This window comes from Drosophila guanche, unplaced genomic scaffold (genome assembly GCF_900245975.1).
Source record: "Drosophila guanche unplaced genomic scaffold, DGUA_6, whole genome shotgun sequence".
Classification (NCBI taxonomy): Eukaryota; Metazoa; Arthropoda; class Insecta; order Diptera; family Drosophilidae; genus Drosophila; species Drosophila guanche.
In genome coordinates, this window is record NW_022995752.1 from 4607131 (window position 1) to 4632720 (window position 25590).

Below are 25590 nucleotides of genomic sequence, written 5' to 3' on the forward strand. Positions count from 1 at the left end.
AAAACTTAACGTACAAATAAACCGACAACTATTTATTAATATAAATTTATATGTTTATGCGCCATTAGTAGAATTTACAACCCAATACGAGAAGGCCGGAGACGAAACCAGAGGCCAAATAAATCAATGGATGGTTTTCTCATTTTAATTGTGCGACAGGTTGCATGGCAGGGCAGTGAAGTGGGGATGAGGGTAGCCTGTAAGTCAGTTCACGACATGAAAAGTGCATTAAGTAGCAACGCTTTATGTCCCTACAACAACAAGTAATCCGTGTCCAAATGCTGTGGTTGCATGGCCAGAGGCTGTCGTTGTCGCTTTTTAATGCATATTTTAGTTTATGACTGACAAAACAAAAATGTTTACAGTTTCCATTTTACATTTTAACTGGCAGTACACGTATAATTGTCACATAAGGTAAAACGTAATGTCAGGGAAATAAAAGGAGCACGGGAAATCCGACGAGTACTATCCTATACTATAAATCTACACAGATTGTAAAATTAAGTACGAAAAATCTCATGGAAGCGGGAAATGCAATTGAAATTGCATGCAAAGTGGGAATAATAAGAGCTGTAAAGATTATATCGGATGGAGTATATTTTCTCTAAGACTTTTAGATATAAGAAATATTCGTATTTCAGTTATATTTATTAGATTTAATAGGGGACCCTGTGAAGACCGATTAAAACATGAAGATTGTGCGTAGATCTCACGAGCCTTAACAAATGTTTAAAATACTTTAAGAACTATTTAGTTCTGATTGCCAGAGTTTCATGCATAGTTTAGTAAATACTTTCATTATTTTATAATACAAATTTAAGTATTTCTGCTTCTATCATGATGGATCTGTTTGTAAATATGTAATATTCCACTGCCAAAGGGTTAAGTGAGTGTTCCTACAGCATTGCAAATTATCAGAACTACTTCTTGATTAAAGAAAAATATAAATAAATAAAAACAGCCTGTAGAATTTCAATGCAAATAGAATTTCTTCAAAACCCCAAACATTGCCCAAAACCTTCTGCCATTTCCCTATCAACAGTTAATTCTTGGATGTGATATTTTTGCATTTATTTTTCCACACATATTTTACAGAGCTATAGTCACACATTGCCGTGTCCCCTGGAATTTACTGCTCTCGGAGTTCTAACGTACATAAAATATGAGATCCACACGGAAGAATGCTCTCCTCCCTCTCGCTCGCTCTATGGCTTGTATTTTTTGGAAAACTGAAACCAAAATCCCATTCCCCGCACCCCGGCTCAACAATGCTTACAATACAACTGCAACTAGCGTATATTCAGTTATTATTTCAGTAGTTTTGTCCCCAAGCCACACCGCCCCCTACTCATCTCTCATGCACATTGCACAGGCGAAAATTTATGACACACGACGGCAATTTCTGTGTTTCGTATAGAAATGTTCCTGTATTTCCATTTCCATTTCCATTTCTGTTTTCAGTTTCTGTTATATTTTTTTTCGTTGTTGGGGCTGTTCCCCCACAGCCATTGCGTGGCCCCTGCCATGCAATCAATACCCCACACCACTCCCTTCTGCTCGCACTCTTAACAAACTGTGCCCCCGAGTGTCGACGAGACATGGGGCATTATTAAAAGGTAAATATTACCCAAGCAAACAACAACAACAATACTAGTACTACTACTGCATGGCCATAAAACAGAAAAAAATAAATAAAGGAAATACTAAAAAAAACGAATCAAAAATTGTTTGAAAACCAATGTTGAAAAATGTTTATGCATTTTTTGCAGACAAGGTTTTTAGTTGTTTTTTGGATGCGAGATTTACGAGACATCACATAAATTCCAATGAACCGTGTTAGTCCCTAGTCACTCGACCATAAGAGCGAAAGAGCTGGCTGGCGTCAGAGAGTGAGAGAGAAGGAGAGAGAGAGAGAGAGAGAGAGAGTAAGAAAGAACGAGAGGCAAAGATACAGAAAGACAGACACACATCCATGAGCCATAGTTTTTGTTGCTTTGACATTCTCAAGTGCATTTAATTAGAGCGACTGCAACGACTGCCTGTGACTCTCTGTCTGCGACTTCTGCCTAGAGCGGGAAGTTTTGCTTTCGCTCTCCCGCTCCTTTTGTTTCTCTTGTCTCTGGTTTCTTTCTCTGTTTGGCATATTTTCCATGTCTACCAATTAAAATGAACGCGTTCATTGATCCGACTGGCAGTCGCCTCTACCTCCCTCCCCTACCATTCGATTCCGTTCTCCAGCGATTCCGTTACGTTATGCTTATTGGGGGGGAGAGTGCCTGCTGAGGGGGAGAGTAAAGCGTGCATAGAGCTGTGGGGAGCTATAAAGCGCATTGCGAGCGGGGGGACAACAGGGAGTGCTGTGTGCTTCTGTGTGTGTGCGGCTATGGCGGCTTACCCTCTTATCACTCGCTATAAATCTTGATACGCTGTCATGTTCTGTCTAATTAGCAATATGTCAATAAACTTAATTTAATTTTTTCTCTTCTGTTTGTTTCTTTTCTTTTCCTTGGCACACGCTCTGTTCCCTCCAAGGGGGGAGCGGTGCTTAGAAATAGTTTAAATTTCCATTTAAAGTTTTTTGTGCTATTCGATCTGAAATTTTTATGACCAAACAAAAGGCAGCATGAACATATTTCTTTTAGCCTTTTGTTTGTTTTGGACTTTGATTTTATTTCATTTAAATTGTCTTTTGTCGAAAATGATTATTTCAGTAATTTGAGACTAGATTCCTCTACTGAAAGGCGCTGCTGCCTTGTGTTGTCTTAGGTGGAATGCAAGGCGGAGCAATCCATTTCTGGAATGCCTCTGTGGATGGGTGGAGAGTTGGGGGAGAGTTGTATTGGCATTGGATACATTTGTGGGATAAAGCAGCTTGAATAAGGAACAAAAGGTAAATAAATTTCATTATTTCTCATTAAAGAGAAATTATCAATTATGGCACCCAAAGTGAATATTTTATTATGAATTATTTTAAATAAATAATAGGTACAACATAAATAAGAAATAAATTCAAAAAATACAAAAATTTAACAATATTAAATATAAAAATAAATAAATAAAGTGTCCGTTGGTCTTTCCTTCAAATCGCTAACTCTCAGGAAGTAACACTAGATTCATTGATGTAGAAACTAAAACTGAATATATTCCAATATACATTTATACTCTATGCATTAATGTTCATCCCCTTACCCTCCCTAAACTTATGCCACTCGCCTCCAAAAACCTCCAATCGATTGGGATTGCAATCCATAAACAAAACCGTTTGAAATATTTGCCAAAACTGCAGATGCATCACGGAGTACCCCCTCTTTCCCTGCACACACAAACACCGAACCGAACCGAACCGAACCGAACCAAAATGAAAGCCGACAACAGTTTAGCACCTTTAATGCAATATCCTATAATCAATTATGTGTAACAACAGCAACAGAAGCGGCAATAGAACGTACGAATAGTATGCATGCACAACGTATGTGTGGCAGAAATAATAATGATCCGAGGGCGAAACATGCAACAAATTTGCGGGGCAGCCAACAGGAATGCGCTGCTCCATCGACTGTCAACATGTTGAAAATAAATTACGAAACATTATTAGCATAGGGGACATCCGGAAATTGGACATCGAGGGACAACGACATTGAGGGATGTTCCAATGGGGGTGCGGCGGGAGGGCGTGGCATGTCGTATAAATTAGCAAAATTTCAAAAGGAGGGAGGAAGTCCATGTGTGTGTGTCCTGCAGGACTCGTAGTAGGTAGAAAGTTGAGGCGGCGGCAGATTGATTGTTTAGTTTTGGATCATATGAAAAATGAAACGAAACGAAAACTCCACCTGAAGAGATGATGTACGAGGGAAATATTTAATTAAATTCGATGGGCCCCCACAATGCGCCAGGATACGGATACCAGGATACGCGACGCACTCAAAGTGCCATGTTTAATCATTGTTTGATAATTTGTCAAGCTCTTCTCCCCTTCGACAAATACAAAGGGAAAGTCCAGAGGATGGTGCGGGGTTTTACGAGTATCTATATAGAGAGAGAGAGAGGGAGGGTGGGGAAGAGCGTGGTAGGGAGATTGTGTAGTAGCTGTACGGTTGACCGTAAATGAAAATGAAAATTAATTGATAAACGCTGATAAATACATTTAATTTGCAACCAAAAATCACATTAATTGCATTACAACGGAACAAACCGGCACACAGCACACAAACACACACACACACACAGACACACAGACAGACGGTTCACACAGCAGAACGGGGGAAAAAAAATAGCAGAAATACATTCTCCCCGCGGTAGGGGAACGATGAGTGACCAGTGACCAATGAACAGATCAAAAGACAGACACAAAGGAGAGATGGGAGATGGGAGATGGGCAAAAACGGGATTACGACTATGGTATGCCCTGTAAAGAGAGACTTTTATGCCTTAAGACTAAGACTTAAGAGAGATTTATACAGAAATGGCAGAAAAAGGAATGCAAAATGCGATCAAAGTGATTTTTCAGATATAAACACATAGGGACAACATCAACTATTCCATTACATTTCAGTGCAAAACATTTCAAATTGTGAAAACCATAAACACTTCCTGGGAAAATGCCATAGCCGTCTGTGCATACAATTTAAATACACAATAAATATTTCTTCGTACCGAAATAAGTTCCTTTTATCTATAAAAGTTAGCTAAGAGTGCAAATCAGCTACATGTATGTGTAAGTATGTAGTAGCTTTCTAGTCAGGTAATTTTTAAGTGCGTTCGAGCATACCCTGTAGACCTCTAGAAATAAAACCCGAACCTGCAAGAAAGAAGAGGGAGACAACCGGTATGGGCTCGAGTATGCAACCAGAAGTGACCAAGAGGGCATCAAGAGGGGGAAACCAGACAAAAGGAGAGACTAAAACAAGAACAGAGGAGACAACACTAAAGAGCAGTTAGAAAGACAAACACACAAAAACAGGGCGCAAGAAGGAGACAAAAGTCCAGATCAACGGGAAAGAAGGAGAGACGAAAATCAAAGAACAGGCAACAATTAGCGAGAAAACGACACAAGTATCACAGTGTATGGTGGTATCTATCTTCTGTCAACAGTTCATCGTATAATGTGCCAAAAATTAAAGCTGGAACGAACCACTCGCCAATGCACCCATCCATTTGGCCTTTGCCCCTTTTGTCCTTTGGTGGTCCCTTTGGTCCACTCGTTTTGGCCGAAAACATCTGTGCAAATCGAATTAATGTTCACGCATGGTTCCCATGTTTGTCCAACGTCCACCACCCACCGAAGAGGATGATGAGGGTGATGATGGTCCTTCTTCACTGTTCACTGTTCGATGTTCCACAGAGCTCTTTATACCACATACCTCCTTTATCTCCTGTCCCGGTGCTGCTTAGCTACGCCCTGTGGCAAAAGTGAAGAACAATTAATTAAGCAGCTTGTTATGAGTGGAAGCAGCAACAACAGCAACGGCAGAGCATCAGCCGACTGAGATGAGATGAATGACGGACACCGCGAAATCAGGGAACCAGAAAGCAATGCGGGAAGAACCAGCTCGGAGGTGTGTCCTATCCCGTCCAGAATTATGGTTCTAGTACTTGGAACGTGGACGTTTTATGACACTGAATGGAGTGAGATTGAAGTTTGTTCGAAATTCTCTTATGTAATTTAAAATTGTGCTCAACAAACATTCTCAAAGCACTTCCATTCACAGGAAATATAAAGAAAAGATTAAAATGCTACAGAAATCTGTTTACAATTATAATCTCCCTCGTCGAATGTCTTCCTGTATCACTTTTAAGCCATTTGCCTATGAACAATAATTGAGAGAAAGACAGAGATAAAATACAATCTTTCTACAGCCATCAATCAATCAATCAGGCTTGAGGTTGCACCATGCACTTTTCACTTTGGTAGCATGACAGTTATTCCTTGACTGAAAAGAACCCAAAGTACAAATAAAATGCGGAAATGTTCAAAACATAAAAATGTCAAACGAGAAATCGTAAAAAAGCAAAAAGGCAAGCCTGTGGCACTTGCAACTTGCCACTGGCAATTAGAGCATTTGTGGCACGAGTTTCAGTTTGAGTTTCAGGCTTAGATTTTCCAGTTGATTTTCACTTGAAATTTCAGGTGAAGCGACTGCTCAAGTGACGGAAAAAGGGAGCACACGTTCCCACAAAAAAAATGAAATTAAAAACTATACAACGGTGGGTGTAGCATACATTAACCAGGAAGTTTTTCAGCTACAGATACAGATACGGCACGAATGAGCCCAAAGCCAAAAAAAGTGCTGCTCAGTGCGATAGGAGCAGCAGAAAGAGAGAGAGAAGAAAAAACCCAGGGGGAAAAGCCAGGAAAAACATTTAATGCTAGAGCCAGCCCACAAAATATCCCCAGTGGAAAATCGAAGCTACTGATTTTCCACTTAATTTATGGCAACTACAGATAGAAGAAAAAAAGACTGCCCTGCCATGCACACACATAAAATTGTAGATGTGGGTGCACCATTTGGTGGGAAATTTTTAATGGACTTTTAATAATCCATAGATATGTGGTGGGAGGAGGTGCCTTCTCGCTCAGCCCCCTGTGGGGGGTTGCTGAAACGGCGGCTAAACAGAAAGTGTAATGAACCGCAGGACACACACATTGTGCAGACACTTTCCGAATGAAAAGCCATAGAAAGGCGTTCGGCAATGGCCAAACAATGGAAAGAAAAGCTGCTGGAAAGAGTAGGAAAAAAGAGAGGGCAGGATGCGAGGATTTTTAGGTATGGTGGAGTCGACTCGAGTATACTTACCTTTTGAAGAAAGTCGAAGGATACCTTTGGGAAGATGCATTGAAGTGTTCTATGGGGGAAAGTGTGATTAAAATGTGGAATAAAATGTTTACAATTAATAGTATAAGTGGAATTTTAGTTATAGTAATTGAATGTTATATTTAGGATGTGATAATCCAGAAGAATATTCTGAAAAATTGTGTTTCTTCTAGTGAAGGAAAGTTATAAGAAGATTTTCTTGCCTTCGCTTTTATATTCCTAATTCATTCATGCCCCAATACATTTTGCTACCCCTTATCTCACGCACACCAACGCCTTTCATACCCTGGGTCGAATCAAGGCTAACTCCCCGTCAGTCTCTCAGTCGTCTCGCCTCTCCTCTCGCCGTCTGGCAGGCTGACTAGCTGACTAGCTGACTGGCTGGCAGGCAGACAAACAACAATAAAGATAGAAATCAACGCAGACGTGTGCATAAAATATTAATTATCAGCAGTTGGCTGGCAGCTCAAACGGGAGTCGAGTCTCCTTCCCCCAAACACCCAATAAAGAGCCACAACCCCATCGCTGAAAAGCGCCAGACAACAAACCAGGGAACAGGGAACTGCAACTGACTTTGGCAGCAGATTCGCGCGACATGCAACCAGCCAGCAGTGGCAGTGGCAGTGGCAGTGGCAGACAGTAGAAAGCAGAATGACTTTGGCATTGGCATTGGCAAAGGTCTTGGGGCGGTATGGGCTGAAGCTAAAGGTTGGTTGGGTGCTTAAAATTAGTAAGTTTCCCAGTTAACAGCAGCAGTTCCATTCATGGCTGCAGTCTTCCCCTCCACAACTCATCCTTTTGCACTCCCAGAAAAATGCATTAAACGCAGATGTGTGCCAGCAGAGCAGGGAGGTGGGAAAGGGTTGTGCAGCGGCAGCTGTGACAGGAAAATGGGTTCTGGCTTCTGGCAGCAAATTGCAAGAATATCAGATGGAAAATACAGATAACATCGAGCCCCCATTGGCCCATTGGCTAGGGATATCAGGATAATCAATTTTCAATTACAGTTTTTAGTGAATCTAGAGACGGAGAATGAGGGAAGTGTTTCAAGCTGTAATTGTCTCAAATGTATCTCAATTTTAAGGCAGCTTAAATGTACCATAAACAAGGTACAAGTTAACTGGGGAATAAATTCTTCTTTGGATTATAATTGCCTTCCCATACTTTTTATCGATTTAAAGATTGAACTTACATGAAATAAAAACGCAAGAAATTAGTTTAGGTCTACTAAAATAATTGTTAAATATTGTTAAAACATTTTTTCCTTGTTTGAATTCCCGTTTCTTAGCGCAAAGCACTTCCTTTCTACCAAATTTCCTTGTTATGGATAATAAACTACCAATAATTTGTTTTCCCATCCAAATTGAAGTCATTGTTTTGATTTATAAGTCAAAATAGATCACATGCCATATGTTTTCCCTACCAACAAGAGTCTCTTTTGGGTCTCTCTCACATCTGCTGCATTAGTCAGCCATGCATCATTTTGTTACAGTATTCCCTTTTGGGGTATCAAACATATCGCTGCTCCATCCTCTGCTGTTCACAGACGTTTTTCCTAGGAAATGCACAGAGAAAAGTCTCCCCTAAGATTGTCTCCAAGTACTCGCTGTACTTTGTTGTCTTAAATTTTAATCGTTTTTCCCGAAACAGACAAAACAAAAGGTCTCCAATTACAAATGAGAGAATTTTTGTAATTGTTTCATTGCGTTTTCACATTAGCTGACAAATTGAACGAATGAAAAATGGGGAACTAAAGGGTGGAGGCTCTGAGAACTGTGTGTGAAAATTAATGTTAATTGGCGTTTTATTGATTGTTTGATTAGATTGGGTAAACCTAAGGGAAACGAAAAGGAGGAGTGGAGAAGAGTGCAGGGAAGGTATTGGGCCCTGAAGGCAGCACCGAAAGGCTACTGAAATCTTTCAAAGAAACAAACAGCAACAAAATACTCGGGACAACACTACTCCGGGGGCAGAACCACTTGGAAATCATGAATTTCTAATGCCGTCTCCCGGCCGGCGCTGCCAGGACTCTGCTGGCGTACAGCCAGGACATGGACAGGCCAGGCCAGGCCAGGACCTGAAACCCCCAACCCCTACCCTCCATTAAACGATAATAATGACAATGATTAGTGTTAAATGCGCAGCGTGCGTCTCGTCGTTTTCGAAATATGTTTTCCTAATAGTTTCCATTTTGTGTCTGTCCGCTTGTGTCCTGTGTGTGTCTCCTGTGTGGCGCCTCTGCATGTCCTTTTGTCTTCTTTCGGGTCTTTGCTTTTGTCAACGCTGCATAATTAGACACCCCCGTTGCCCCCTGCCCCAGCCACGAGGTTGCGGGTGCGTGTAATGTGCTGTCGACATTTTTTTGGGTTATTTATCTCAGGGTCCCGCGCGCACAGCGGGTATCGTCCTGCGTGAAGGACAAGTACCAACTACGACTGCCGCTGCTGCTGCTGCTGCTGCCGTTTATGGTAAATGGAGTCGCTCTCTAGTCTTGCTGTCTCATTCTGTTATCAGCTGTGTTTGCATATGGTCCTTGCCACCATATGTGGCAGCAGCAATCACATCAGCATCACCGATAAAACGTGCCACACGCTGCATTGAAACGACCCACGACCCGGCCCCATTGCTGTGTTTACCCACCGAGCAAAAGGGAAAGTCTAACGAAAAGTAAGAATAGTTTAGCGATAGGTTCAAGTGGTTTTGTTTTGCATTTTAGTTTACGAAAGGTTTCCTGTGTTTGTTTGTCCCTTTCATATCTGGTTGTTGGATATATTTTTGGGGTCTCATTAGTTTATATTTCTGTGTAAATCTTATCTGTCTGTGATCCTTCTGGAACACATACAGCTAAAGTTCTTTAACATATTTTTGGGCTTATCTTTCTCAGCACTTTCCTTGCCCATCTCCTTGGCAGCGATTTGATTGCTCAATCTCTCCATCATTAACCATTTAAATGAATCAACAACTTATTATCTGTGTGTATTTCAATTGAAGAAGTTTACTGGAACTTAAATCCCTGTGATGTTCCGTTTAAGGATCTCTTTACATCAGTGTTTTGCTTGCCGTATCTATGGCCACTCATCCATTCTCTCTCTTGGCAATTTCTACATTTATTTGGGCACTCTTTTGATACCATTTCCCCTCGCTTTTTGGTTACTCCTGTCCCCACATTTCTCCCACCTCTTGGCTACTCTTTTGCTGCCTTTCACCCCAGTTCTTGGCCATCCTGTTGCCTTGCTTTCTCCCACCTTCAGAGCCACTCTTTTCATTCCATTCTCCCCCTCCTCAGCCCACTCTCTCCTCACTCTTTCTCCCACACTCTAAGGCCACTTCTGTTGCCATATCTTGCTCTGCATTTGACTTATCATCTGTTGAAGACCATTCTCTCGAAAACGGACTCTATTTGTTGTGCGAGTGGGGTGCTAGCAAAAGTTAACTTTCCCTTTTTGCTTTCTTCGTTTAAATGTTAACTGATATGTCCACTTCATTAAGTTGGCCACAAAACACAAAACACAGAGCACGAGGCAACGAGTCCACTTCAAAGGCGAGCAGCAGCAAACCCTTTCCTTTGGTTGATTTTATTTCTGATGTGGGGAAACTCTCATTCAATGCTCAATGCAGGCGCCACTTACAGGCTGTTGGCTGACCGACAAGCGAGAAGAACAGACATGCTCGTGTTCTACGTTTTGCGGGGACGGGGAACAGCCCGCAATCAAAAGGAGTACAGGAGCGAGGGAGCTAGTGAGCGACTGCTTTGAAGATGGACAAACAGCCGCAGAGCTGGCGTCCAATATACAAAGGATTCGACTCTCCCCTGCTCCCGCTTAGAGGAGGAGCAGCAGCAGCAGCAGTTTCTGATAAGGAAGCCGTAAAGGAAGCAGCAACTTTACCGTGGAAAACGATTCAGTCATGCCCATTCCCATTTCCCATCTCTCTCCCATTTTGTCCGCTTTTTTCCTTTTCCGCGATCATCTTCCCAGTCCCAGTGCCTCAAGTGCAATTTTCAATCATGCAATTTCCCTTTTTGCAGCTGTGTCCTGTGTCCTGCCGCACACAAAACAACGTTCCATCAGCCCGTGTATGTTCCATGTGTGCGTGTCCTTGTGCTCTGCCCTCGGAGCATGGCCTGTCTCTTCGCTCCGTCTGTCGGTCTGCCTGCCATTCATTCATTCAGGCAGCGGCCGTCTGAAGGCTTTTCATTAAAAATCGTTTAATCCACGCTATCATTTTTCTCCCTCCCTCCCTACCATCCTCCCATCCTCCCCCATGCTACTTTTTATCGTTTCTGCGTCCTGCGTCCTGCGTCCTGCGCGTCGCTCGCTCGTTATCCTGCTTGCCAATTGCTCATTGATGCAAACGTCATTTGATTGTCGTCATTGTTGCACATTGACAAGGACACAGACGTCATCAACAGCAAAAAGGAGCAGTGGCAGTGGCAGTGGCAGTGGCAGCGGCAGAGAGAAGTCCCGCTGCTGCCACTGAGGCATCATTGGGTTTTGGTCACGGATGTTGGCTCTTCAATTTGTTTTTCATGTTTCATATATCCTGTCACGCCTACAGAGCAGTCACCACGCCCTCCGTCCTCCTTCCAGCAGATGTGTGGCTGCTGCTGCGACTGCACCTCCTGCTGCTGCTTCTGCGGTTTTTTTCTCTCTTTTCTCTTCTCTTTTTTTAATGCCCTTCGATAATTATGAGATTTACTTCTGGCACGAGAGCGCGCGACCTCTGTCTTATTATGTGCCACGTGGAAAATATAGAAAATGTGTGATAGAAAGAAATGTCTTTTCTATCCCCGAATCTCTGTGATAAATAGCTAAATCGCTGCTTAAACATTAATCCACATAGCAATATCAAAATTCTCCATAAAATGCATGCCTTAAAATCTAGAAAAAAAAAATAGCAGACACTCACAAACTTAATTATTCCTCCCTGCTGCCAGCTAACATTTTAATAAGCCAAATAAAGAAAAGCCAAAACCCAAGATGAAATCAGGTGAAAGAAGAGCACAACAGCACGTAACAGTGAGCAGCTGGCAAAGAGGATGGGAGTCGGAACTTTCGCAGAGGTAGAGGGAGCTCTATTTCCAAGAGCTGGTATGTGCCTTCTCCTCGCCTACCGCCTCTTGCTTCTTTTTTATGCATATTTAAAAGAGAGAAAGAACAAGCAGAGCGCCCCAATAAGTATGCTACAAATAATAAGCGTAGTGAAGCGACGAGACTCGCATTATAGAGACGCCCTGCCCCTGCCCCTGCCCCTGCCCCTGCCACTACCAGCCAACAATGAATCCCTCTATCAAAAGTCTACACGAAATTATGCGCAGAGGAGCGCCGCTTTCCCCCTCTGAGTTTCGTTTCTCCCTTCCTCTTGGTGTCGCTGCTGCTGCTCCTCCTCCTCCTCCTGCTGCTGCCGTTTGTTGCCTGTTGTTGTTGTGCTAATGGAGAACAGGCAAAAGCTGCCAGCAGCGGTTATTATCCCAGCGACTGTGATTCGTCTTTTTTTTCTGAACTTAAAAAACAAGAAGCAGAACTCAGACTCTGGGAAAGCCACCAAAGGAGGGAGCAGGAGCAGGAGCAGGGCACCACTACTGCAGTAGTCGTACCAGTACCGGTATAGCTACCACCAAAAACACATCCCATCCAACAGATACCCACCATTAAATGCGCATCTCACAAAGGGAATATGCTAAACGCTTTCACGGGAGACACAACAACAGGAGGAGGAACAAAAACCAAAAACAGAAAAGAAAGCAAAGAAAAATAATACCAGATGAAGCAGAATATACGCACAGCTAAAAATGAGAAATAATAAAAAGGAATACATTTATTTAGACATTCGAGAGGTAAGCAAAAATCACAAATACATTATAAAGAAAAGCAACCTGACAATGGCTGAGTGGAGGGGGTACTGGATAGGGGATAGCTGGTGGAGGAGCAGGGGTAGGTATTGGAATGTCTAATGAATTCTTTGACATCAATTGAGTGCGGATATTTTCGATGGGAGATTGGTAGTAAGTAGTCTTAAGGCCTAGGAGGCATTTGTAGCTGTGGTAAGAAAGTTCTTTATTCATATTTTGAAGAGATTTCCGTCAAGGTAACTGCTCTGGACATAAACACTTATTTAAAGCATACAAATGATTGTTTCAACTAATTGGGGCACAAAAGTTAACAACATTTGTCAAAGCAAAATAGATTTCCCATCGAAAGACAACTCATAGGTTCGACTTTTGCCAAGACGTTAACATATGAAAATGAACCTTCAATAAAAGCCAGAAAATAAGAATAATTTCTCCTACACTTCGCATATTAAGCCACATTGTTCTTCCACAATTTCCAATTATCTTGCAATAAATTTAATTATTTCGCACACACCACACACAGCCCTCCAATCATTCAGCCTTCAATCTTTCAGCCCTCCTCCCAATCAATCCCATAAACCTACTTCGAATCACGCATTTTAAGAAACATTTATCCATCCCATTGTACACACAAAAGATATACAAATTAAGCATCCCCATGACACACATCCAGCGTGGCATCCAGGCCATTAAATCCCCCACAAACGTGGATGTCTAATGACGTGGCTCAAAAAATCCCCCGACTTCTGGCCCATTAAAAAAAGGTGCCAAATTAAAGCCAAGAGAAAACATGATTTTTCACAATATTACTACAAGAAGGAAAGAATGGACAAAAAATAAACCAGAAATCAAACAAAGCCCTAAAATAAGTGGAGAAGCATTTTTAGGTCTTCTTGATGGAGAGTCGGAGATGGAGATGGCTGGCAGTTGGAAAAACTGATAGAGCACAACACACGAAGTGATGCGTTGCGGTTATTGAACTGCCACTAAAAATATAGACAGGGTTGGAAGGAGCTTCAGGGGTAGAGCCAGGACATCCCAGGCACTGGCATGGGTAGACTGTAAAAAGTCATACCTTATCGATGTGACAAAACAAATTTTAATCAGTATACAAGCCAAGACCAGCCGCAGCGCAGCTGTCGAACGTAGGATGAGTTCCTCTGCCCCCTCTTGATGACATCCTTTTTGTGGCAAACATCACGTTGAGTCCTTCATTGATTATAGGTTCAAGGAGGCATTGGAGGGGGAATAATAATAGCTGCTGCTGCTGCTGCTGCTGCTGCTGCTCATGATGTTGCCCGACTCTCGAGCGCTGTTTGATGTTGATTATGACAAAAGTTGTTGCCGCCAGATAAGCCTCAACGATAGAAAAAAACCGGCAAGAGGAAAACTCTCAAGCGATGAGCGTGCAAAATTTCTAAAAAAGAGAAAAAAACCAACAATTTAAGGGGCTGGGCAAAAGTGTGTGAGATGGAAAAACGAAAAATCGTGAGGCGCAACCGTGAGGCGTTTCTGGGGGTAAAAAAAAACAAAACAGGATGCGTTGCCTCTACCGCTGCCATTTGCCACGTGTCGCCCTTAAAAAGACCGATCTAATCAAATGGAAGTAAATGTGTAAAAGGTGGAAAATTTACGCCAAGAACACGACACGAAAAAAACAACAGCAGCATCAACAAAAAACCATCGAGAAGCGTGAATACGCTTTGGGGAGAGGAAATTTGTTGAAGGAAATTTTGGAATATTTTAAGAGTATTTATGAAAGGCTTTTCGACATTTGGCTAGCAAGAGGCACCATACACTTTGGGAGGTTGCTACGGGAAACTTTGAGTTTATTTAGTGTAGATTTTAGCGCACTTTCTAGAAGAATATTCAACCACATTCTTTGGATTACTAATCCTAGTTGTATGCTCTCCCGCAAGCCATGTACCCTTCCACATACCCTTACCAAAAATACAATAGAAAATAACTGAGAACTGAGTAAAGCCATCGACATGAAAACGTTAAAGAAAAGAGAGAAATACAAAAAAGTTAGAAAACTGACTCTGGAAAATGGAAAATCATAACTCGTCACCCAGTTCTTGGGCTCTGCCCGTCCCCCACTTCCAGCCAGCCCAGAAACCAGTGCTCCTCCGCCTCCAAAGAGCTCTACTGAATGCTTGCCCCCCCTCCTGCTCTGCCTACCACATGACTAGACACAAAGTCCTAGCTCTATCCCTCTCTCGGGTTACAGGGGGCGGTGGGGACTTAAAATTTAAAGCCTCCGCTGTGCCGTGGGACCGCCCTGTCGTATGCTAATTTCCATATGGTCAACCCTTTCGAAAAGGCAACGAACCCAAACAAGAAAATTTTAATAATTTTCACTGAAGTTTTCGCCGGGCTTCCACTTTCCCCCGCCACAGCCCCTCAGCCGCCACTACTCCCTCCCTGCCTGCCTGTTTCCCGAGCTAATTGTATGCTAAACGTTTCGGGGGAGGGAGGCAGAAGGCGGCGGCATAGGGTTATGGGGATTTGTGGGCGCGACGGCCATGGGGGTTTGGTTTGAGTCAAAGTTTTTGTGGCACTTTTCGACAGAGTTTCCGATGCCACAGAGACCCAAAACAGCCAGCAGCCAGCAGCCAGCAGCAGAGACACAGCGACAGAGACAGCGACAGCGACGTAGACACAGGCAGCGAAAAGGACACATGAGACACCACTTTGCTGTGGTGGATAGTGGGGCTGTGGGGGGTGCGTGGCTTCGATGAAGGCGGTGTGTGGGTAATTTCTGGGAACTATCCCTATCAGGATGATAGTCGGGTAATGACTTTAATTGCCGTTCGCTAAGTGAGAAGAGTTAAGTGTATCCATATCCATGGCCCAAAAAATGACAAAGTGTCGCCCCATACAAAATGTTGGAGCAAACATTTTCCTATGGCTAAAATGCAGAGTGAAGAGAAGTAAAGGGAAATGCTGTCTGCTGCCGAGTTTACAATTTTAGAAGATTCATAGCAGGTTTAAGTTATAATTTAATGACTTTTTGAGAGTTTGAAAATTTCAGATAGTTTTCTGTGGCATTTTTCCCAAGGAATTCAATAATTATGATAAATATTCGCTACATTTAATGGCTTATATTCAACTAGAATACGAAACTTTTTTCTAAGGCAACCGAAAGTTTAAGTTTTGTCATTTAAACATTGCTATAAAATAAAGAAAACCCCATCACGCGTCATGCAGCAACGCCTCTCCAACGTGTGCTGCATTTCCCTATATAATCCGCGAATAAAAAGTCGCCTGAAGTTCCCCTCGAACTGCAAATGTCACTACATGTCAATGTCTTAATAAATCTCTCAAAAAAAAAAACAAAAATAATACAACTTCAATTAATGTCAAAGTAAAGCACATTTCCTTCAAAATATTACCCAAGAAAATAGCAGGAAAACTGCACAGCAATTACCAAAAAAGTAAAGGAAAAAACAGCAGCAAAGATCCTCAGAAATCTGGCCCCAAACCCCCGCCCAACGGACAACCCGCTAGCCAAATATCGTCTAGCTGCACAAAATTTCGAATGCAACGCCAGACGGCAAGGATATTTTTCACTTTACGTTTGCCACACACACAAAAAAGAGGAAAAATGAGCCAAAAATAAAGTAGGAACTGAGCAAAAAGTAGTGAAAAATAAGACAGAAAGGGGGTAAGGAGTAGGGAAAAATCAGGAAAAAGGGGGTAGAAAGAGCAGCACAATGTCTGAAAACTCAGCAAACGGAAGTAAGCAGAAAAAAAAAACAGAGCACAAAAAAATATAGGAAGCGAGCCCGTCGCTCACATGACAGCCAAAAAGAAACGGAAATTATATATGGAATTCACGGCCATGGCCGAGACACTACGCGACGCGACGCGACGCCACTTGTTGGCCAGAGAGTCAGAGCCCCCTACAGATTGCCGAAAGAAAGACTCGAGTCCTGTGTGCAGTCCCGTGTATCCTTTCTCCTGTTTGGCTCCTTGCCTTGCCTTGCCTCTCCTTTCGCTGTGTTGCCAATGTTAATCGAAGTTGTGTGCAGGCGCACAACGAAAAATTTGCTCAGTTCTTCGCTTGGCGTTATCTCACGTATTGGGGCACAGACATAAAAACAAATTACATGTCGCGTGGGGGCCAAGAATCGGGAGGAGGGGGCAACAAGCAGTAGCCAAAGGGAAAGGGCCACGAGATGGATGCAATATGGAAGAGGCACGAACGAGGAGCTAGGGAGAGTGCTGCTGTTGCTGCTTAAGCTGCTTTTATGTACAAAAAATGTAGATGCCATTTGTATCTCACTCTCTCTTTTATCTCTTTTGCTCTCTCTGTCTCCCTGTCTCCCTGTCTCCCTATCTCTTGTGTTTAAGCCATTTCCGGTGTTATGGCTGTCGCTTCCGGCATTCGCTTGCTTTCTTTCTGGCTGTTGTTTCGGCATTGGAATTGCCCATCATGGGCTTTCCCACAGCAGCAAAGTGCACGGTAAAAGTTTATCAATATTGAAAAGTTTTAGCGTGTATTTATTATTGCCCGTCGGTTGATCGCTTCCCGGCTCTCCGCTATTTTGGGGGTCGTAGATGATGGAGATACCAAATACAGTCATTCCCATAGTCCATAGCCCATAGTCGTAGATGTAGTCATAGTCAAACCAATAAAATCGCTTCATAAATAAGTTATTAGTCAATGTCTGTGTTCGGTTTTCCCTCTGCTGCTGTCTCTTGCATTTTTGGCTTAGTTTATTAGTTCAATGGTTCAATGGAATTTTTTGTGTGGTGGCCATCAAAGTGGGGGCTTGGGCGTCTTTCTGTCTGTAGATCGATAGGTGTGTGTTTGGATGTAGCTCTGTCTGTGAATAGGTTTCTGGTTAGGGGTATGTGCTTTCTGCAATTGGAAATTCGCCAATAGCCATCGAAAAGGCATCAACAAAAGACATCAAATATTATTTGATACTGCTTTTGGGTTCGTTAAAAAGGGAACTAGGAGATGTTTTCCCTACAATTATGGAAATGAATCTATGTTGGTGTCCGTTATGGGGTTAGTAGTATGTGTGAGAGTTTGAGTCACTTAAATGGTTCTATGGATTATTTTCTTGGAAACTTGAATGGAAACATAATTTCCTGATACCTACAGCTGCCTCTTAGGTGAAAGAAACACCTAAATCTTGGCATATATAAGTTTTTACCATCCTACAACTAATTCCCAAATTTATCGAATTTCTAGAAAAGAAAAGTTAGTTTAGTTCCCATAATTATCAGAAAAATTAAACATTAAAATGACTGCCACCCCTTTCTGAGTTCGAAATTCGAATCAAATATTGATTAGGATAATTAGCCGCCAAGTCGCCAATAATTTTATCCCCACTCTGGCCATTTTCCCAACATTTTCTTCAGCTTTTGTGTCCACCAGCTCATTATTTATTCATTATCTGTGGAATCGAAAAGGCCTGAAGAGTACTCGACGCTATTTATTCATTAATTTTCGGAAAAAGGGGTGGCAACTTTAAAGCGAAAAACTTTCACCAAAGATTTGTAATACAAGAACTGGAAGCAAGAACTTTTGGGTGGAAAGGAAAGTGCCACGCTCCGCTTTCCTTTCTCTTTGCTCTTTGGCAACAAATGGGACCTTCGTTTTATTTGATTTGATGGTCACATTGCGTGACAGTAATTACAAAATAAATGCAAACATCTGCAGCAGATCACAGCAGACACACACACAGCCAAAGGGAAAACACTTTTCCTCTCGTGCCTGTGTCCCTTCTGATACTTTCACCAAGGGATACACATGTGACCCATGCAGGGTGGGAGTTGGTTGGGGTGAGAGGGTGGATTCTCTCTATTGTTCCTTGTACTTTTTTGGGTAATTCGAGAGATGCATCGCTCTGCTCCCCGCACCCACTCTTTTGATGGATTGAATGCATTGGCAAAGCGGGGGACATATTCGATTACATGTGTAAGCTGCGCGTCGTCTCAAGTTTTTCTCCCTTCGGATGGGTGTATCCTTTTCGACAACAAACAGCTGAGACCAATTGCCTTCGTTTAGTTTTTCCATACCTTTCTTTTTGGTCTATCAATCACTAGAGAAAGTAAAGAGAAAGGCGGACCATCATAAAACTGCCATTAAGCCACTAGAGAGACACAAGAATTTTGTCCATAAATCTCAATTCGGTGTAATCTTTCGGGAAAAACACTCGAAAGCTCGTGCATAATGCACCCACAGTGGGGGTGGCAGTTGGGCTGCTTTTGCACCTTCTCCTTACGTGTATTAACATATTGTTTGTCTTTCTTTTTCTTTATCTTTCAGCGCACTCTTTCCCTTCCCACTCTACCATATTATATTCCCATTTCTCCTTCATTGATTTTCCCATTTATCACAAGGAAGTTTCTACCTATTATTTTTCTCCCTTTATGCATCGTTTAGGCGGAAGCGGAAATGTGCACAAAAAGTGGTTACAGCTAATGGCAGCAATAACGGCACATCAAATATTAATAATAATAATAATAATGAGTGTGTTTCCAGTGTGTCCTCTGCATGGGTGTGTGCGTGTGTGTCCTTCCGCTGGACACCCACAAAAGTGTCCTTCGAGGCGGCCGTGTCCCTCTCCACCCAAATCAAAGGACTCTTCATTGAACCATCCACCGCGCCACCTACTCCTGCTAAAAGCAACAACAACAGCACTCCACAGTCACTCCAAGAGTCAAAGTTTGCACTCGAACAGGGCCAGAGGATTTGAAGGAGGAGCAGAAGGAGAGTGTGTGTGTGGGCGAGTGTGTGTGTTGGACATTTTGATTAGCTTTGTGACGACTGGACGTCCGCCTGCCGGAAATGGCAATACATACAACAAAAATTTGTGTATTTCTGCAAGGAGGAATTAATATGCCAGAGCTGGGGTTACAAAATACCCTGTAAAAGGAAGTTCTTCAGACGATTTTCGTGGAAAAGCCTATTCTTTCGTTTAAATCATACAAAATAGAATAAACAATTTCTAGTGAATATCTTTAAGCCCAAAACGAGTTGCTCATTTTTTAGTTAAGGATACGATTCAATGCGAAAATACCAAAGGATCTGAGGGTCCTAGTGATTTTTGATTGTTCTTAACGAGGAAAACCGTTTCAATTCCCACACAGAAACCCTCTCAAATCATATTTCATACCAAGTTCTCTCTAAAATGCAATTCAAAAACCTCTTTAGAGTTACACCCTTTCCCCCCCCTTCCTTATATCATTCCACACAATAATCATCTCAAAGCTCAAAACTCATTGTGCCTCCAAAACCCAAGACTGAAAGACAGAAGGCGGTAGGTGGCATTGACGAAAATTGTTACGCCTCATCCATCGGGCTCAAAAGTCGCTGTAAACGAAGTCGCCCCCAAAATCAAAATCACACTGCAGTTGGTTCGACTTATGAAGGGTCCACTCGACAGGCGTCAAGGGGTGCAGGCTGTTGGGAGAGGAATGGGGAAAGGTGTTGGTAGGGATGGGGCAACAGGAGAACAGCCGGCACGGACAGGTGCTCGCTGGGTTGCTTTCTCTGACTTCAAACTGGAACTTCTTCCATTCGTTTCCTTTCCGACAATTTGGCAAAAAACAACAATAAATATCACACGCACACCGCACACACACACACACACATGCATATGTCCATATGTAACCCTACCCATTGCCACGCCCACGCCACACCCCTTTCCGACCAGCACACACGACGCAAATTGCTTAGCATACTTTACGGCTTCAATTGGCAATTGGCAGCCTTTGAATTTGCCTCTCTCTCTCTCTCCACTTCGCACTCCCTTCAACCATTTTTTTTTCACCTGCTTGACATGCAGGGCGGTAGGACGTGTGTTGTGGTGGGGGGTGTCAGCTCTGGTCCCTAAGACTTGGCGCCTACCCTGCCGCTGCCGCTGCCGCTGCCTGTCAGCTGACAAGTTGGCAACTCTGTTGTTGTTGTTGTTGTCGGGTTCTCGGCACTCCGGTTATTTCTCTCTAACCTTTTTTTTTTGCACTGTGCTGTTCTGTGTGGCAGGTGGCACAGAGGGGTAAGGTGTGCATGGTAGGGTCTTTAAGGGGGCAACCTACACTAGATTGAACGAGGGTTGCGTGGGGAGAATGCTGTTGAAGCTGTTGAAGCGCAGAAGTGGGAGAAAAAGTTGAGAGTGGCTATCGGCGGAATATTTTAATTTCCATTCGTGTCTTCCACATAAGTTTCACAACAAATTACAACAAAATTAGAAACATTACAAAATAAAAACACAACAAATATTTATTTTTTTATTTTTTTAATGAAGTTTCAAAAAGAAATCGAAAAATATATCATAATTATGTATTGTCCCATTTATCCAACAAATATTGAGATATGGATATTTAATGGCAAATTTGATTAAACAATTGCTTATCCATCGCTCTTTCTTTTATATAAACCAAATCTCAAAATCGCACTAAGCATTCCCCAGAGAACATTTAGACCCTCCCCTCGATATAGATTTCCGTTTTCGCTCAAGGCAAAAACCAGCTCAGGCAAACAGCCAGACAGAAGACTGCGTCAGTTTTGATTGAAATATTGATGGCAATTTTTGCATAGTTTGGCTATAACTTGTGCCCCAAAGCCTGACTGCCTGACTGCCTGACTGCCTGACCCTCTCTCTCGAGTGACGCTGCTGCCGCTCAGGTGCAATGTGGTGAAAACTTTTGCCCAGAGGTGCCACAAGCCAAGGAGTGCAGTGGGATGGGGAGCTTTGGTGGCGAATTTCAGGCATTGTCTTCGACCTTTTCAATCGACTCTCAACAGCTTATGACAGGCCCTGCCTTATTATGACTGTCATGGCTGTCAGAGAGAGATACCCCACACTCTCCCTACCCCTCTCAAATATCTTCATTACTCCCGCATTGTACTTTTCCGGGTGCCCGCCCTCTCTCTACTTTCTTTAAGCGATTTTCTATTTGTTTTTTCAAACCTTTTTTCCCACTCGCCTGCCTGCTGCCGGCCGCTTTGCCCGGCCTTCACTTTTGACAGGTCAGACAGTTCAGGTGTAAAATAGTTTTGCCCCGTCACACGGCGGCGTTTTTCAGCTCGGGTTTTCCACTCTCTCTCTGCTGTATTGCTTTTGCTCTTGCCTTTTTCCCTATTGATTTTCCAACACTTTTTCAGCTTCTGCTTCTTCATAAATGTCAGAGAAAATCACTATGATGTCTTGACTTTAAGAACGAAAAGAAACCTGCAACCCACACACACAGATTTCATTCTCTTTATTTTTCTTTTGCCTTTTCAATTCTTTTTTCCAATATTTCTACTTGCCACCTACCTCATGCAACATGCCTCTGCCCAGCCGTCTCTGCCTTTGATGTGGCCTACGCTTGGATTTTGTGTCATGTCATGGACCCTGTCTCGGTCCCTCTGCCTGTCTGTCTGCCCCTAAGAGGTGCCAGGTGGCAAGGTGTCGCCTTCGTTTCTCTCATTTCACAAATCATTTTGTCTAATTGCTTTGGCTGTCCCTCTTTGAGATGACCAGAGAGAACTCTGGTTCTATTCCAGGGTTATCCTTAAACCCAACACCAAGGTCGCTTACCTCTCGACAAACTCCTCGCTAACGTTCGGGATTTGCTGCTAACCTTCTTGGCCTTATTTGTAGACATCCTAAGACAATTAAAGCTCGCCAGACGGCCTGAATCGCAAGGAATACATAGAAAGTGGCTGGATATGCTCACAAATTCATCAGAGAGATAATTATTTCCAAACAGAAATGAAATGTTCTGTAAAAAATGCAAATGTAACACGAAAACCATTATTTGAATAATCAAAAAGTGCTCCTCTCCCCTTAAAATATTCCCAAATATGCCACTGATAAACCCTGACTTAATCCTCCTGCGGCTGTTGCAAAAAGTTCTTGCAGCCTCTTCGATTTCAAAATCCCCAAACTGATATCAACAGTTGGGAAAAACTTTGCAGACATTAAATCGTTCCCCAAAAAGTGTGCGCCAAAGAGGTGCAAAATAAAAACAAAAACCCGAACAATCTTTCCAAATCCCAAGTGACAAAATACCCAAAAAAAAAAAAAAAAACAAGAAAAAATAAGTAAACACGAGGAAAAAACTTCTCAAATTGATAAGAAACCTATGACCCCCCATCCACCAGCAATCTGTCTATCTCTCATTTCACCCTCACCACCCCTCGTCGTTTATTAAGTCAACAATTTGATATGCATTTTCTTGTTTTTGTTTGGACATTACTTTTGTTTTTTGTTGTCTTTTTTTAAAGAAATTTTGTTGTTTTTTTGAAAGTTGCGCTAAGCTTTTTGGCGCTGCAACTTTTGACAGAATTTGATTGAATGTTTGGCAACGACATCGAGGGGATTAACTATGCTGTTCAGTTATCTATGGGTTGTTTTGGCTGTCTGCTGGCTGGGCTCTGGCTCAGACTGGGGGAAGTCTGCTGTGGGACCACAGCAGAGACGAGACGGTCACAGTTGGCCCTAATTGGAAATGAACATTTTGGAACCTGTTGGCTAGATGGATGGTAGGGTGGTTGGATGGTTGGATGGTGCGGCAAGGTGGAAGGGTGCGTGTGTTGGGGTGTGCTGTGGGGGGAAAGTGTCGTCTGTGTTGAAAGAGTCTTGACTGTGGATCGCGCGTTTGGGGAAATGGTCATAGAAAACTAATGACCAATGACTAACTTTACTGCATTTGCATTCGATTTATCCCATACAATTCATATAATTTCTTTAAAGTCTCCTAAGAATATGACAATATACCTACCAAACTGCCTACAACAGTTTGTACGTTGCAGGCAAACCCGCTCGGAGTGGCAGCCCCCCACTGTAATGTCTTATGTTCCATATTATGGGTACGGTAAATGTAAATGCTTATCAACAGGCAGCTAGCTCTCTTTGCGATTTGCCAGCTCTTCATTTGAAACTCTCTTAGCAGCACAACAAACACAAATGTGTGTTCCAGTTCCCACAACGTTCCGTCTTATACGCATTCCACACACAGCACAAAGAGAGTTTATGCCGCTCGGCTCTCTTCCACTGTCCTCTCTTTTCTGCCGCTTTGAAGTAAATACAAAATAACGTTAAGTTCTGTGTGTTTTGTTTGTGGAGGCGGTGTGGCAGCGTCCAGAAATGAAATCAATAATTTTAAATATTTAATGTGGCAGGTAGCAGAAATATAAACAGGCAATTCGGAAGCAGAAAATATAACAAAAAAATATGCAAAATTATAAAAGAAATATTTAAATTATTGAAATATACATTTAACATGGAAACAAATTGAACGAATATAAAAAATATATTTCAAAAATTCCTTCCATAGGTGTAGCTGACGGGGCTCACCTGTTTCCCCCACCTGAAACTGCATTTCTCTCATTAGGCTCTCTCCCGTTACGATCCACATGCCATCCACACATGCATTCTGCTCTCCCAGTCTCTGCTGCTACCTCTGCTGCTGCTGCTGCTGCTGGAGGCCTCTCTTGGGCTTCGTTGAGTTGCGCTAACGGTACTCAATGCCGCCTCTTACAGGTGCACACACACGAGGATGGATTGATAAAACTCTCTCCTCGCTCTCGTACTGCCTCTCTTTCACGGCAGCCAGCAGGAAACGTCAGGCAGCAAGGAGGAAATCGCAAATGTTCTACGTCCATTTCTCCCCTCTCCCCTTATGGTGTGTGTGTTTTTGCTTGCCCCTTGTGTCTGTGTGGCATGTGGATGACATTGTGGCGCTCGTTGAGGCAGCTCCAATTGTCGGGCCAGTAGTCGTTGCGAAACTTTTGCTGGAGTAACGTGTCGCGCAATTGGCGTCGCAATTTTCTTCCCCAAATCCCATCGACGGCAATCGTGCCCATCGTGCCCATCGCCACTCATCGCCTGTCCGTTATCGTCAATCGTAAATCGTAGATCGTCTCGTATTCAGTTTTCGACCACTCGCGTGCTTGTGGGTCTGCGTGTGTGTGTGTGTGTGTGTGTTTGTGTGTGAGTGTGCGTGGAAGGAACAGGTGTGGGCGGAGGAGGCGTGATGGGGTCTCTCGCCATATGCAACAGTCTAAACACAATTATAACCATCCAATGAAAGGATCCATCCACCCAAAACAGGTAAGAATTATACCCTCCAATTTTCGACCCCCCTCCCGCTTAGAGTGTAACATTTTCCGACCTTTTTTTAACCGGCATTTAAAAGTTAAACGATGTCTAATGTCAATTTAATTATGTGAAAATAAAAATACACAAACAAAGTTCTGTGGGCGAAGTATCTCGCTTTTTCGGTTTTCCACTTATTGGGCATTTTCCGAAAAAGTTTATCTTTATTTGGGCAATGGGTAGTGTCTGTGTGTGCGTGGGGGTGTGTGGAGTGTGGAGTGTGGAGTGTGCGGGTGTAGATTAAATGAAAAGTTTTAAGGCACAAATGAAGTACAAATTTCAACTGATTCGTGAGGGGTTTGTTGTAATGAAAACTGTGGCAAGTAGGGAAGTCTAGAGTGGAGGAGTGGCAGTGTTCGGGAAATTGGAGTTAGCAAAAGTGTTTTTGGTGAGACAATCAATGAAAGTAGAGCACAGGCACTTATAGTGATTATGCTTAATATGATCAAAACAGAACCCAATTTTGTGACAAAACACTCAAAACGAGAAATCAATGGAAAACTATTTAGATACCAAGAAAATCTCTTCCACTCAAAGATGTGCCACAAACAGTTCTACAGCTGAAAACTATCATGAATCCAAGCAAAAACGTCACATATTCTATGGATGATTTGTGCCTACTCCTAACAGCAAAGCAGATTCGATCTCAATCCCCACCTATCGATTACATCATATAATCCTCAAGCAACTGCTCCAAAGTCTCTCCATAACAAAAGCTCAAATCTGTCACATAATCCAACAAGTTTACACCTTTTATCGACAGCAACTTTGGTGGCTATTTGGGCTGATGAAGTTATTATATGGCTTAAGGCCCATCATT

The 25590-nt window shown here is 42.7% G+C and overlaps 1 protein-coding gene across 1 annotated transcript in view; it reads left to right on the top strand.

Moving 5' to 3' along the window:
* Positions 1-24401: 24401 nt before the first annotated feature.
* Positions 24402-25590, top strand: part of LOC117588066 (discoidin domain-containing receptor 2) — a 139597-nt gene continuing 138408 nt past the window's right edge. The window contains exon 1 of the mRNA XM_034279126.1: positions 24402-24725. The gene's annotated coding sequence lies outside the window, so the exon portion shown is untranslated. The remainder of the gene's footprint in view (positions 24726-25590) is intronic.